The sequence below is a fragment of the Amia ocellicauda genome, chromosome 6, assembly GCF_036373705.1.
Source record: "Amia ocellicauda isolate fAmiCal2 chromosome 6, fAmiCal2.hap1, whole genome shotgun sequence".
Taxonomy (NCBI): domain Eukaryota; kingdom Metazoa; phylum Chordata; class Actinopteri; order Amiiformes; family Amiidae; genus Amia; species Amia ocellicauda.
In genome coordinates, this window is record NC_089855.1 from 1290551 (window position 1) to 1304386 (window position 13836).

Here is a 13836-nt window from a genome sequence, read left to right on the forward strand (position 1 = left end):
CTCTTTTGTAAGGAGAGTTTAGCCGGGATGAAATAATTCAATATACGGCGGCACTACAGACTGAACACAAAGTAAGAGAAGTACTATTGATTGTATGGGTGTCTGGAGAGAAAGGCTGCATAAAGTGGCTGAATTAAAAACATGAACTACAGCAAACCATGTGCAGCAGGTGGCTACCGTTTAAGACTAATAGGGTTTCTCAGTTTGATGCATTGTTACCTAATTTCAACCGCTGTCCTAATGGACTAATTGTCAAGTTATTGTCATTTAAACTTGCTGTTATAAAATAAAATAACAGCGAGAGACGCTGTACATGGGGCCAGCAGCGCTGGTTTGTGCTGTTGCTGGTAAGCTTGGCTGCATCGACTAAGTATTGTATTATATTCTGTTAAATCACATCTATACTAGTATCTAACGTCATTTATAGGGCAAGATTGTGTGTTGCATTTCGCATCCTGGCTGTGGCTGCCTGAGGTCAATGTTTTAGTCTCTTTGTGATGTTAAGCAGCACCATTTGCGATCTGAATGTATATCATTGTTAATTGCGTGTTTCTTTCTAGCGAGCATCAGTCGCAGTTTTCACTATTGGGTTGTTTCTATTGGTTTTGCTTTTTAGTTTGCACTATTCGGTTCGTTGTTCTTTTGTATTTGTAGGGTGTTTTGTTTCACGGATGGTTATATTTTACGGTCTTTTACTGTGATTAGTTTGTTCTGTTTAAACTCCTATTTTCGATTATTCTTTTGTTTTTAATAAGATTGCTGCTCGCTGCGCAATTGCAAAAGGAGAACTTGCTTTACTCTTAACAAGACCTTTGGAGATCGCAGTGTGCAGGTCGTCCCAAGTTCGGCTGCAGTTTCAGCCCTTATTACAGCGCCGGTACACAGAGCGCCTGCGCGCCGCGGGTCCTCTCGGTGTGAACAGCTGTGTCACTGATGAGCTCAACACCAGACATGACGACGACATGCGCGCTGCATACTGAACACATACACCGGACATCGACCAGCTAGTGCCACGAAAGCGCTGTCAGGTCTCTTCAGTGTTTTGAATAATCGTAAATGTTGAAGATTAAGTATCATTCTAATTAAATTAAATTAAATGTAGTGTTGCGAATTGTGTTGTAACGACCGTGAATTATAAATAGGCACGAGCAAATATGTATGCGGCCCTCGAGTGAACCTAGACATGAACATATGGTCCGTGGTAAAATTGAGATCACACTGTGCTAACTGTAAATGTACAGTGCCCCCCGGATTTATTTATATTTGATGCATGCAACAAAAAAGTTGGTTTTATCAACAAAAAATAAGTGAACAATGATGGTAGAGTCTTTGGATAAATACATGCAAATATCAAACACAGAGACAATCAGAGTTAAATCTCGCAGAAACATTTCAGTCCAAAGTTTATTGAAATTGAATGTTTAGGGTAGAAAAATGTTGAACCTCATTTTTGAACAAAGATGAAAATATGTTGGATAAGATTTTTTACACGTACAATACCTAGTGTCTTAAAATAGTACTGTGGTCATTCATTGATGCAACAAATACTGAATGTACACTTGCATTTATGGCGATAAAACCCACTGTAGTCTATGGAGGCAACTGTACCTGTAGTATAGCCTACTATAGATATAATCTTCTCTGCCAACTTAACACCTGAACACTTAAATATTATTAAAGTTCCAAGATTACACCTGAATTACACAAAAACATTGAATAGTTTTTTAAAATATTTTGGCAAAAACACTGCCTCATAAAACAATGCCTATATTTTGAATGTCCTTAATTATTGTTTTAAGCAGATTGCATACTGATTAAAAGCAGAAGATTACCACAGAAATATGAAATTTCGGGTTAACCCCCCAATACAATATATTTGCTTCAAACTGCCACCAAATAATGAAGATAAATCAAAATGCCTAACCCAAGGGAATTGTGAAGAACAGTTTGTAACATTTAAAGTGTTGATCAGGGTGTGATGTGTCTCACACACAACATGCCACAGAAACACCGGCTGGCCCAGGTACACACTCGATGCGCTGATCGAGGGGCTGTCACTAAATTGCACACTGTAGCTGAAGTGGCGAGGGATCGTCTAAGAAATCATATTTACTGAAAAGTTTCTACATAGGTTTGACATTAAATAATATGAACTTGCCCCCCCGTGCCTCAATGGCATGACACCACTGGTTTAGAGAAAGACCTAACGTGTGTTAGTTTAGGCTCAGCATAGAGTTAGGTTTGGTTTTTGTTTTGCTATGTCTATTGTTTTGAGCACTCGCGCACTATACATGATAAATCACCATTTTCACCAAACTTCCCTGCCTCCGTGTTTCCTAAACCCGACCTGAGATACACCGCCACTCCCACAATATATAATGTCCCCATTGGCCCTTTGTCAAATCCCCTACCTAGCAAAGCATCACTCTCTCACATTGTTCATTGCTATAAGGATCATTTCACAGGCAGGGTGCAGAAAACGCTTTCATCTTACACAGACACATATATTACAATTAATGGTGTGTAATATGTGAGTCGGTGTTGTGGCTTAATATAAATACCAGTGGGTGGGTGGGCTGATACTACATATAGCTTCATATAAGCAGCATTAATTTGCGTAAACACGTCCTCCCAATCAATGACATCCTGCTGCTGAGTATAAAAGGTTGTCCCACCCTGTCTCTTCACACCGAACAGAGCAGACGCGCTGCTGCAATGACCCGGCTCTGTCTCCCGCTGTGTCTCCTCAGGACCAGTAAGTACAGACCGCTGTCTCTCCTTCAGCTACAGAGCCAGACATCAATCATTTAAACAGCATCCATTCCATTTACACCAAGGAAAACATCTCTGAAACATACCCGTGTTTTTTAAATATATAATATAGAAAATAATATATATATATATATGATGACTGAAATCATTAGATATTACATATAATGTGATCATATGCAAGAAGATTTTATGATTTAATTAACTGCACTGGTAAGTGGTTATTTTGCAGACATACATTCACATTTATTGAAATTATGATTTTAATTGTACAATAAACTGTTAATGATGATTTATTCATTTTTAGAGACATTTGACAAACTTCTGCATTATGGATTTACACAATATTTCTTGGTGGTCCTTTCCCAGGTGTGATTCTGGCAGATGCCGTGTCCCAGCCGTGTCCCTCAGTGACAGCGCGGCTCGGAGACCCCGTCACTCTGCAGTGCTTTATACACCAGGACAGCCTTAGTCAGTTGGTTTGGTACAGGTAAGTCATTGGAGAGGCTCCCAAGTGCATATTGTCATCTTACGGTCATTCTGAGAAGTTTACCTTATATGACACATTCGACGATTCACGCTTTGCAATGCAGAAAAATAAAACCAGTTTTAACCTCACAATTTCTGGTGCTGTACCCTCAGATATGGCAACATATTACTGTGGATCAATAGAATACAATTATGTGCAGTTTGGAAATGGAACCACACTCTTTCTTAAAGGTAAGGAAGAATTTCTGTATGTCATTATTTTGACAAATTTACATCTTGCCATAGGGTATTAAAAGGCATAACATGAAGGTTGTTTTATTAATATATATATATATATATACATTCATTTTATATTGTTGTTACAAATGTATATTGTATTTTTACAAAGTGCAATGTTTGTAATAATAAATAAACACATGATTTAGTGGTCTGCTCACAGGAAAAAAACTACTTGTGGAATTCAGAAAATAACTTCAGAGGTCCAAAGATGTCAAAGAGGACCAATGACATTTCTGCAAACTTCATACACAATAGGATGCATATAATTGTATCAAACGAGTATATCACCTCCAGCCCACACAATGTCCATTAGAAACAATGCCAGTATTACCCCTAATTCTCTGCTGTATCTTCTCTCTTTCAGATACTGACTCGAGGTTTGTTCAGCCTCCTCTGTTTCAGTCTATCCTGTCAGGACTCAACTCTGACCTGCAGTGTATGATAGACAGTAGAAATCTCAGTGCAGACCACCGTGTCCACTGGTTTATTAAACTCTCAGGACAGCCGTCCTCAGAAACACCTTTCACAGCCGGCAGCATGATTCAGAGCAGCTCTGAGGACGGCCTTCCTGCACAGGGCTGTGCCTATAACCTTTCCAAGAGGAACCTCGGCTGCTCTGATGCTGAGTCTGTCTACTGCGCTGTGGCCACATGTGGGGAGATCCTGTTTGGCAACAGGACAGAGCAGGAGGTAACAGGTACATGTCTGTGTTTCCCTATCCATATATTATCTATTAATTTACAATAACTTATGTCATCAAGTACAAAAAACAATTATCTTAAGTAATTAAGTAACACATGTAACACATCCATCTCATATGTAATATATTTGTTTCAGTTGTAATCACAGACAAAGCCACACTGCCATAACTATTGCAGTGTTAGATGGTGGTTTTATCAGAATATATTTTTGTAAATTCATGTGATTTAAAATCAGTTAAAGCCAAAGCAATCCATGTTCTCATTTTCAAATTGGGACCCATGATCAGTATTGCTTTTATTTAAAAATCATGACTGGTCTCTAAACGATTGCAGCAAATAAAAGGAAGGGATATTTTCCAATGCAGTATTAAGCATCACTCACTATTGTAATGATCGTTTCAGGCCGTGGTGTTGGTGTGAGCCATGTCCCTGTGGTGGTGGGGCTGGGGGCGCTGAACGCTGCGCTCGTGGTCGTGATTGCTGTGCCGACGCCAGCGGTCAGTGCAGTGTCAGTGCTGTGCTGGTGAGTCTCTCCTGAATCCTTCATTAACACAGACAGGGGAGCTCAGTCAAGCACAGAAAACCTCTGAAAAACATTGAGTCGAGGAAATTCAATAAGGTTAACATTATATAAAAGTACAAAACTTACTAAAATGATATGACTATAAAACCTGCTTTTTAACATACAATTCATGTAATAAACCATATATGGTTACTTTTTTGTTTTTTCAGTTATTGTCCTCAGTTTTGTCATAGTGAACACCCAGTGCAATAAGCATCGCTTCAGTCTTCAGCTAACCTGCTGTCTCCCTCTGTGCTGCTCTGTGTCCACAGCCAGGGAGTCCGGTCCGGTCAGCCGGTCCCCTCCGCAGCGCAGACTCACAGACAGCACCAGCCTGCAGGTATATATTTTGTGTTATTAAAACATTACTTTCACTGAAATATGAACTATATTATTCAGTTAATGATTTTTAAAACTTTTTCTTTTCTTTTCCAGAATCAGACAATGACTTACGCGGCCCTGGATTTTCATCACATCAAAAGTAAACAAGAGCGAAGCAGACAGGACCTGCAGGGCACTGTGTACCGTTATATACTGGATCAGCAATGGGAATAAAAGACACTGTTTGAGTGAATAAATAAATACGAAAATCATACTAATAAGGAAGTCATGACCTGAAAAATATATTTTGATGAAATTACTCTATCAGATGTATTTAGTCATTCATGTAATATTAACATTGTTACTGTCCGTCTAGGAAGACCGCAACATAATAGACGAAATACCATTCCTTCCATCCTTCTATCGTTGAGCCCCTCTGTGCGAGACGGTTAATGAACACAACACAGACAAGACAATGGGACGTGTTATTGGGGGTTTCTGAAAGGCTGGAATTGTGCTTCGTCTGTGGCCAAAGGAAACGATCCGGACACGTTAAACCTGAACAATGATCACTAGCTACAAGTGACTGTGTAGCATGTATAAAGCTATGATGTTTTGGAAAATTTCAAGTTTGGACTTTTAAACTGTTGCATCATTTGAGAAATCTGCAGGTTTTTTTTAAAGATTGGGACTATCTACTATGGCGAGTGCTACTTTACTTTTATTCTGTACATTACTTATTTTGTATTGTGCTGTATTATACTGCAGTTAGTAATTTTTAAATGCGATACCTGATACTAATGTCTGGTCCGTCCGTGGCAGCATATAATCAGTGTTAGCAGGTATGGAATTAGCCCTTGGCACTAAACAGCACCAAACTCTTTAATACAATTTTCTTGTGCACAAACATTTCTCCTCAAAAAATTGTGAAAAATAGCAGGGTTCGTGAAAATGTGTCACGCATAAATATTTACATATACAGTAGGTAATAGGTTTGTTTGTTAATAAATACAAATATAATTTTTTGGCATTTTGTTACATTGATTACTGTAATTACTTTGTAATATACTAGTTAATAGCAGGTGAATGCATTGTGTAGAAATTGTGATACATTTACTAATTTATTTATTACCTTGCCAATGTATTCTGTATCGGATATATTTCTTAATGTAAAATAAATGAGGATAATACATAAATACACATTTTTGAAAAGTTTGTTTTCATTTTTTGTGGCATTTATTTTACACCATTATTTTTGTTGTATATATTACATATATAAATACAACATTTCTACTTTCTACTAGCCAAGTTTAGATGACAGTGTTTATTCTACATCAGTCCCGCCTCCAAGACCCCAAAACACATCATCCTTCAAGAGTTTTGTATTTATTTGTATATCAACATTCACACAACAAAACTAACATACAGTGATATAGTATAGTATAACACTAATAATGATAATGATAATTACATAGTCCCAGCATTACTGTCATCATGATGTCGTGTAGCAGATGCTTATGTTTAAAGTGATATTCACTGACATGGGGGTTTTAACAGCACCTCGAATGTTGCCTCTCAGCTGAAGGGTGAGAGAATCGGGTGAAGAAACTCACACAGATCCCACAGTGGATATCATGAGATTGACAGAACAGGTTTGCCTGAGGAGAGCTGTGTGGCGGGGGATCTTTCAGTGCAGGAATACTGCTCCCTGTTCTCCACAGACACCGCTGTCAGAGACCTCCCACACGCTGCACCAGAATCTGAACCGCACAGTTAACTCCCCGTGTAACCGTAATGGACAACCCTGTGCTGACAGTGAAACTAAACTGCAGTGTCTGCCCACACTGCCCCTAGTGGAGGACAGTGGCGATGTGCTTCTTCACTGGGCGCTTGCTGGTGTAGCTCGGATGACATCACACACACCTGCAGACCAGCAGGGGATCTAATTAATTACACAGGTGTCTGCATTTCTGTTCACATTTCACTTTGCATGTTCTTCTGCCTGTTTGCTAACCCCCTGTAATGAAGAACCAAAGACAACAGACTCATTTATTGACCAATGTGTCAATGCATTCCTTTGTTCAAATAATATATTATTATTATTAGTAGTGGTAGTAATAGTAGTAGTAGTAGTAGTAGAAGTATCAGTAAAAGCAGTTTTTTTAATTTTATTTAAATTTAATCTGAAATATTAATACATTTTCTGAAGGTTTCAGACACAACTAATGAAACTAATACATACATTCCAGTATTACATGCAAATGTAGATATCTGCCCAAGCTCATTGTGTCACAGTGGGCTCTGCATGTTTCATGTGTGCAGGAACTGCTATAAATATGTGATGAAGCAGCCAGTGAAGAGCTAGGGCCTGAGCTGCCCGCCTATGTCCTGAGCTCGGCCTCTCCCCTCAGATCCTCCGCACTGAGTTTCTGCTCATTCAGCCGCCCAAACAGCACATGGCTGTGATCGCTGCACTGACTCTGCTCCTGTGCACCGCCAGTAAGTCTATATGTATTATTATTATTATTATTATTATTATTATTATTATTATTATTATTATTATTTAAAGAGCACATTTTCTAAGTCTTTGCTTCTTGCATCAACATTGTATGTGTTATTGTATCTGTAACATGCTACACAATACTTAATTAAAATTAACTTTATGTTTAAAATGTATTTGAATAAAAGTAAAATAAAAGTGTGATGCAAGTTCATGTCAGAATGTCAAATAAGCCATTTTTACTACATTACATTTATTCCAGTAGAATCTAGTTTGATTTCTAGGTGACATGTAACATTTAACATTTTGTATTACTTTCAATTATAGTGTTATTTATCAATCTCTCTATCTATATTTAAAAACACATAAAATACATGTGTTTCTAATAATGAATGCTTTTATATAAATTAGTGAAATGTAATCATAACATTTAAAAATGATTTCCTGTATTTTGATGGTAACATCTTTATAAGTACACGTGCTCTATTCAAACATTTTACTTTATTTATGTCAAGTTCTCAAAATGCTTTATGAACAACACATAGTTTGTAAATCTTGCTATTGCATTGTATTATTTTATATATAATGCTGTGCTTATAGGTTATAAGCAATGTGTAGATTAAACAAAATCCACAAATGTAAAGAAACAAATCAATTGTTAGGATTACAAGTTATTTGGTGGCATAGGTTTGTAATCATGCAACTCGGTGTGCATACCTTTTTATTACACTATAAATCATACATACAATACATTGAGAGCTTTTGATACATTCTGTAGTGATTTAAATTTTCTGTTGAGATGTTTATGATTTATCAATCTGAAGACAAAACACAGACCAGCAGCAGAGTAGGTTCCTATCTGCCTCAGTAACCGCTTCTCTCCTGTGTGGATTCCAGCTGTGGCCCCTGCAGGCGCCGTCTCCCGGGCTCCTCTCTCGGACACAGTGCCGCTCGGTGGCGCGGTCACCCTGCACTGCCCCACAGCGCTGAGAGACCCAGGTCACCTGGCCTGGTTTAAACAAGACCCTGTCGGCTCCTGTGTGCATACTGTCCACCTACATCAGCTTAGACACGTTCACTCTTCACAATGGGTTCGACAGCAGCCGCTTCTCAGCGCAGAGGAGCACAGAGAGCTTTAACCTCAGCATCTCCAGCCTGGCATCCTCGGACTCTGGGCTGTATTTCTGTGGGATGATACCCGGAGCTCACATGGTCTTTGGGACGGCGATTCCTCTACAGGTTGAAGGTAAGCGAGGCAATCCATACACTCTTTATCTGACATCTCAATAATATAGATAATTTAATAGATATTTGGAATGATCCACAGCCATTATACTAGAGAACTGCTGTCTTACTGGCATCTTAAATCATTCACTAAAAATCATGTTAATATTGTCTAAGCAATTCGCTAATTGGTTTAGTTATGTATTTGACAGCTCAGGGGGAATAAAAAGGAGAACCATCTGTTGCTGGTTTTAAAACAAGTTCCCTGTAATATGAATTAGATTCACTCAGTAAACATGCAGAGCCTTTTGAAAATGATTTCAAGTGACTACGGTACTTGTGATTGGTACACCTTCTCCAGTATATAACATTTTCCAATGAGAGAAAACACTTTTCATGCAGAGTGCTGAACAGGTACCTTCTACTTTTGACAATAATGATGACTAATTGTTATGGTTGATTTCAAGGGCACAAAGCTGTAACAGATGCAGAGGACATAAGTGTGAAGAGAGAAGGTAATGTTTTAACTCTTTAAAGTGTGAGAATGTAATTGTGTAAGTATAGGAGGGTCCTGGTCTTCATACAGTAGGAAGAATCAGACTCTATTGCTGTTGCAGATGCTTATAGTCCATGTTGAGTTAAATCAGAGGAAAGTCACAATAATTCAGATGGCTGTGTTGCTTATGTATGCTTTGTCATTGGAAAAAGATCATGTTGAATTCTGAGTAAAAACAACACTTAACTGTGCCACATTGCTGACACTACACAACAAGTAACCATGTTTTCTGACACATACACAAAGTGATGCAACTTCGCAGTGTGTGATGGATATATTCTAATATCTATTCTGATCTGTGGGCTGTTTCAGTGCGTCCTGCATGTCAGGAGTGATCGCTGTGTCCTTTTCACAGCACTCTGTCCCTACATTTACATTAGCCTATATCAGTCAAATTGTAAAATGAATTTGACATATGGTTGTATATATAAAGGACTATACAATTAACAATTAAAACAAAAGACTGATCCAATCACATTTTAGTCACTCTAATCACACATGATACAGTTATAAATGACAGTAAACATTAAACAATGATGGTGTGCAGATATAATATAACAGAGAAGCAAGTGACACAATATGGACCAGCTTTGGAGGTGTGAGGTGGGCTGTAATATATCTCCATCATCGATGAAACAGCTACGCATCTCTAATTGCTTGAGCATGTGTGACTCGTATTTCCAGGATAGGTATAACACGTACCTTTCTGCAACTGTCAGAATAATGGAGGAAATCCATTTTATAAACCAGAAACAATCTAATTGACAATTCATCACCAATTTCCATATTCATCACCAATTTGCACTTACATTGACCTGGTTTTATTATGGAGGGTAATTTGTGCCCAAATGAATAAATAAATAAAATATTAAATAAATAAATAAACATAGAAATAAATACATAGATTAAATAAAAGGAAATACATCTAAATGTATTTTTTTATTTTGGCACAAATTACCCTCCATATTTATTTACTGAATTGAGAATTTAATACGTACTTTGAAAAATCGATAACAGCTCGTGGGTAACTGTAATATTTAATAAAAGTCTGTTTTCGTAGGATATTTAAATGAAAAGAGACAGTCCGTGTGTAATTTGTAATTTAATATGCAAATTGGTGATGAACTGTCACTGGTGATGAAAAGTGCATGATGAAAAGACGGGATCCCATTGTACATGTATCCCCTGTTCTATTGATATGATGTGAAGAAAACAGACTGATATTGGCAGATTTAAATAAATAAACACATATGTATTGTGCAGTGGGGTGCACTGCCTTGTCTGTGGTGGCCCTACAGTGAGGGAAAAAATTATTTGATCCCCTGCTGATTTTGTACGTTTGCCCAATGACAAAGAAATGATCAGTCTATAATTTTAATGGTAGGTGTATTTTAACAGTGAGAGACAGAATAACAACAAAAAAATCCAGAAAAATGCATTTCAAAAAAGTTATACATTGATTTGTTAATGAGGGAAATAAGTATTTGACCCCTTCGACTTAGTACTTGGTGGCAAAACCCTTGTTGGCAATCACAGAGGTCAGACATTTCTTGTAGTTGGCCACCAGGTTTGCACACATCTCAGGAGGGATTTTGTCCCACTCCTCTTTGCAGATCCTCTTCAAGTCATTAAGGTTTCGAGGCTGACGTTTGGCAACTCGAACCTTCAGCTCCCTCCACTCCAGGACCTTAATGTGCTTCTTCTTGAGCCACTCCTTTGTTGCCTTGGCTGTGTGTTTTGGGTCATTGTCATGCTGGAATATCCATCCACGACCCATTTTCAATGCCCTGGCTGAGGGAAGGAGGTTCTCACCCAAGATTTGACGGTACATGGCCCCGTCCATCGTCCCTTTGATGCGGTGCAGTTGTCCTGTCCCCTTAGCAGAAAAACACCCCCAAAGCATAATGTTTCCACCTCCATGTTTGACGGTGGGGATGGTGTTCTTGGGGTCATTCCTCCTCCTCCAAACACGGCGAGTTGAGTTGATGCCAAAGAGCTCGATTTTGGTCTCATCTGACCACAACACTTTCACCCAGTTCTCCTCTGAATCATTCAGATGTTCATTGGCAAACTTCAGACTGGCCTGTACATGTGCTTTCTTGAGCAGGGGGACATTGGGGGCGCTGCAGGATTTCATTCCTTCACGGCGTAGTGTGTTACCAATTGTTTTCTTGGTGACTATGGTCCCAGCTGCCTTGAGATCATTAACAAGATCCTCCCATGTAGTTCTGGGCTGATTCCTCACCGTTCTCATGATCATTGAAACTCCACGAGGTGAGATCTTGCATGGAGCCCCAGCCTGAGGGAGACTGACAGTTATTTTGTGTTTCTTCCATTTGTGAATAATCGCACCAACTGTTGTCACCTTCTCACCAAGCTGCTTGGCGATGGTCTTGTAGCCCATTCCAGCCTTGTGTAGGTCTACAATCTTGTCCCTGACATCCTTGGACAGCTCTTTGGTCTTGGCCATGGTGGAGAGTTTGGAATCTGATTGATTGATTGCTTCTGTGGACAGGTGTCTTTTATACAGGTAACGAGCTGAGATTAGGAGCACTCCCTTTAAGAGAGTGCCCCTAATCTCAGCTTGTTACCTGTGTGAAAGACACCTGGGAGCCAGAAATCTTGCTGATTGATAGGGGATCAAATACTTATTTCCCTCATTAACATGCAAATCAATTTATAACTTTTATGAAATGTGTTTTTCTGGATTTTTGTTGTTGTTATTCTGTCTCTCACTGTTAAAATACACCTACCATTAAAATTATAGACTGATCATTTCTTTATCAGTGGGCAAACGTACAAAATCAGCAGGGGATCAAATACTTTTTTCCCTCACTGTAATACCATATCACTTTCAGTATCAAATAGGAAACATCAGTAGAAATCGTGCTGGTTATGAAGCTGTTGTTTTGTGTGTAAATGCTGAATCCGTAATGAGAAATGTTGCCTCCATCGGGACATCAGTTCCTCATTTAGTTTAAGAATAAGACACAAGAATGACTGTCAGCTGATGCCATCCCACCACACCTGGGAATTTCTCAAAATGGGGAATGCATTTTTAAAAAGGTATATTAGTTTCTGAAAACAGTGGTTTTATTATAGCTTTTTTCTGTTATGTAAATTGTATATTCTTTACCACAGATGTTTTTGTTAAAAATAATTATAAAACCTTCATTAATAAATAATAATAATAAAACAACACAAAGCCTGACCCCAAACTGTGCATCAACTGGAGCTAAAATAAGGAATAACTTGCAGCTAGTGGTACCACCCTGTTCATACAATCTCACCAGCAGTGCCTCAGTGCATATCGTACAGAGTCACAACTTCCTGTTGTCACTCAAGTAAATGTATGATCTTCAGAGGTGTGAACACAATTAAACAAGAGGAACAAAAGCTTTTTAACTTATGTTATCAAATGACCGGAGATAACATGGAAAAGAAAAATCATTCAGTCAGCACCTTTGTCATGATCTGTCTGTGAGCTGAGAAAACAAAAACAATATATATATATATATATATATATATATATATATATATATTTCCAATGTTTCAAACCTGTCGTGATGAACTCTGTCTATGCTGCACTGTTTTCTTTGAAAACCACGGCTCCATTTCTTTGAAGGCTCTTTGAGACAGTAGGAGCTGTGGGTGTATAACCTTTCTCGTCAGAGCACCCAAACAGAAGGTGTCATGGGTGCAGGACGGTGTCTGTCTCTACACACATGCCTGGCAGGCAGATGCATTCCCAGCGTCAGTCTGTCCTGGGCCACCGAGCAGCAGACAGCAGCGCAGCCGCTGCGATAATCTCACTGCGCACAGCAGCAGTACTCCTGCTTATAGCAGTTAAGACTATCTAAATAATGATTGCTCGAACATCCAGTGCATTCCTATATTAAAATATCTACGAAACAAAGCATGATATTTATGATTCACTTAAATACATTTGGTTTTAGACGTGATTGTACATTTCCATTTTATTGTATGTATCATAGCTACTAGTCAAACAGACGAGACTCGATTTCTCCAGCAAAACAACACAAAGAACAAGCTTTTCAATAATATCACTAATTGACAAAGAGATGTCTCAACATTTGTATCTTGCATTATAATATTGAAATTAAATATACAGCGGGATGTTGAATCTGTGTGTCTGGACGCTGACGGTGTGTGTGTTCCTCCACAGGGGCGAGTCCAGCTGTGATTGTCCAGCAGAGTCTCCTGGTGACCTCCAGCCCTGGACACTCCGTGACCCTGAGCTGCTCAGTATCTGAGAGCAGTTCTAGCTACTTCTCCTGGTTCAGACAGGTCCTTGGACAGCCTCCAAAGTGCATACTAACCCTGTATGTGCACTCACCTGTGCCGACACTGTACGTAGAATTCACAAATGAAACCCGCTTTAAAGTGCAGAAAGAAGGGGAGAGTTTCAACCTCA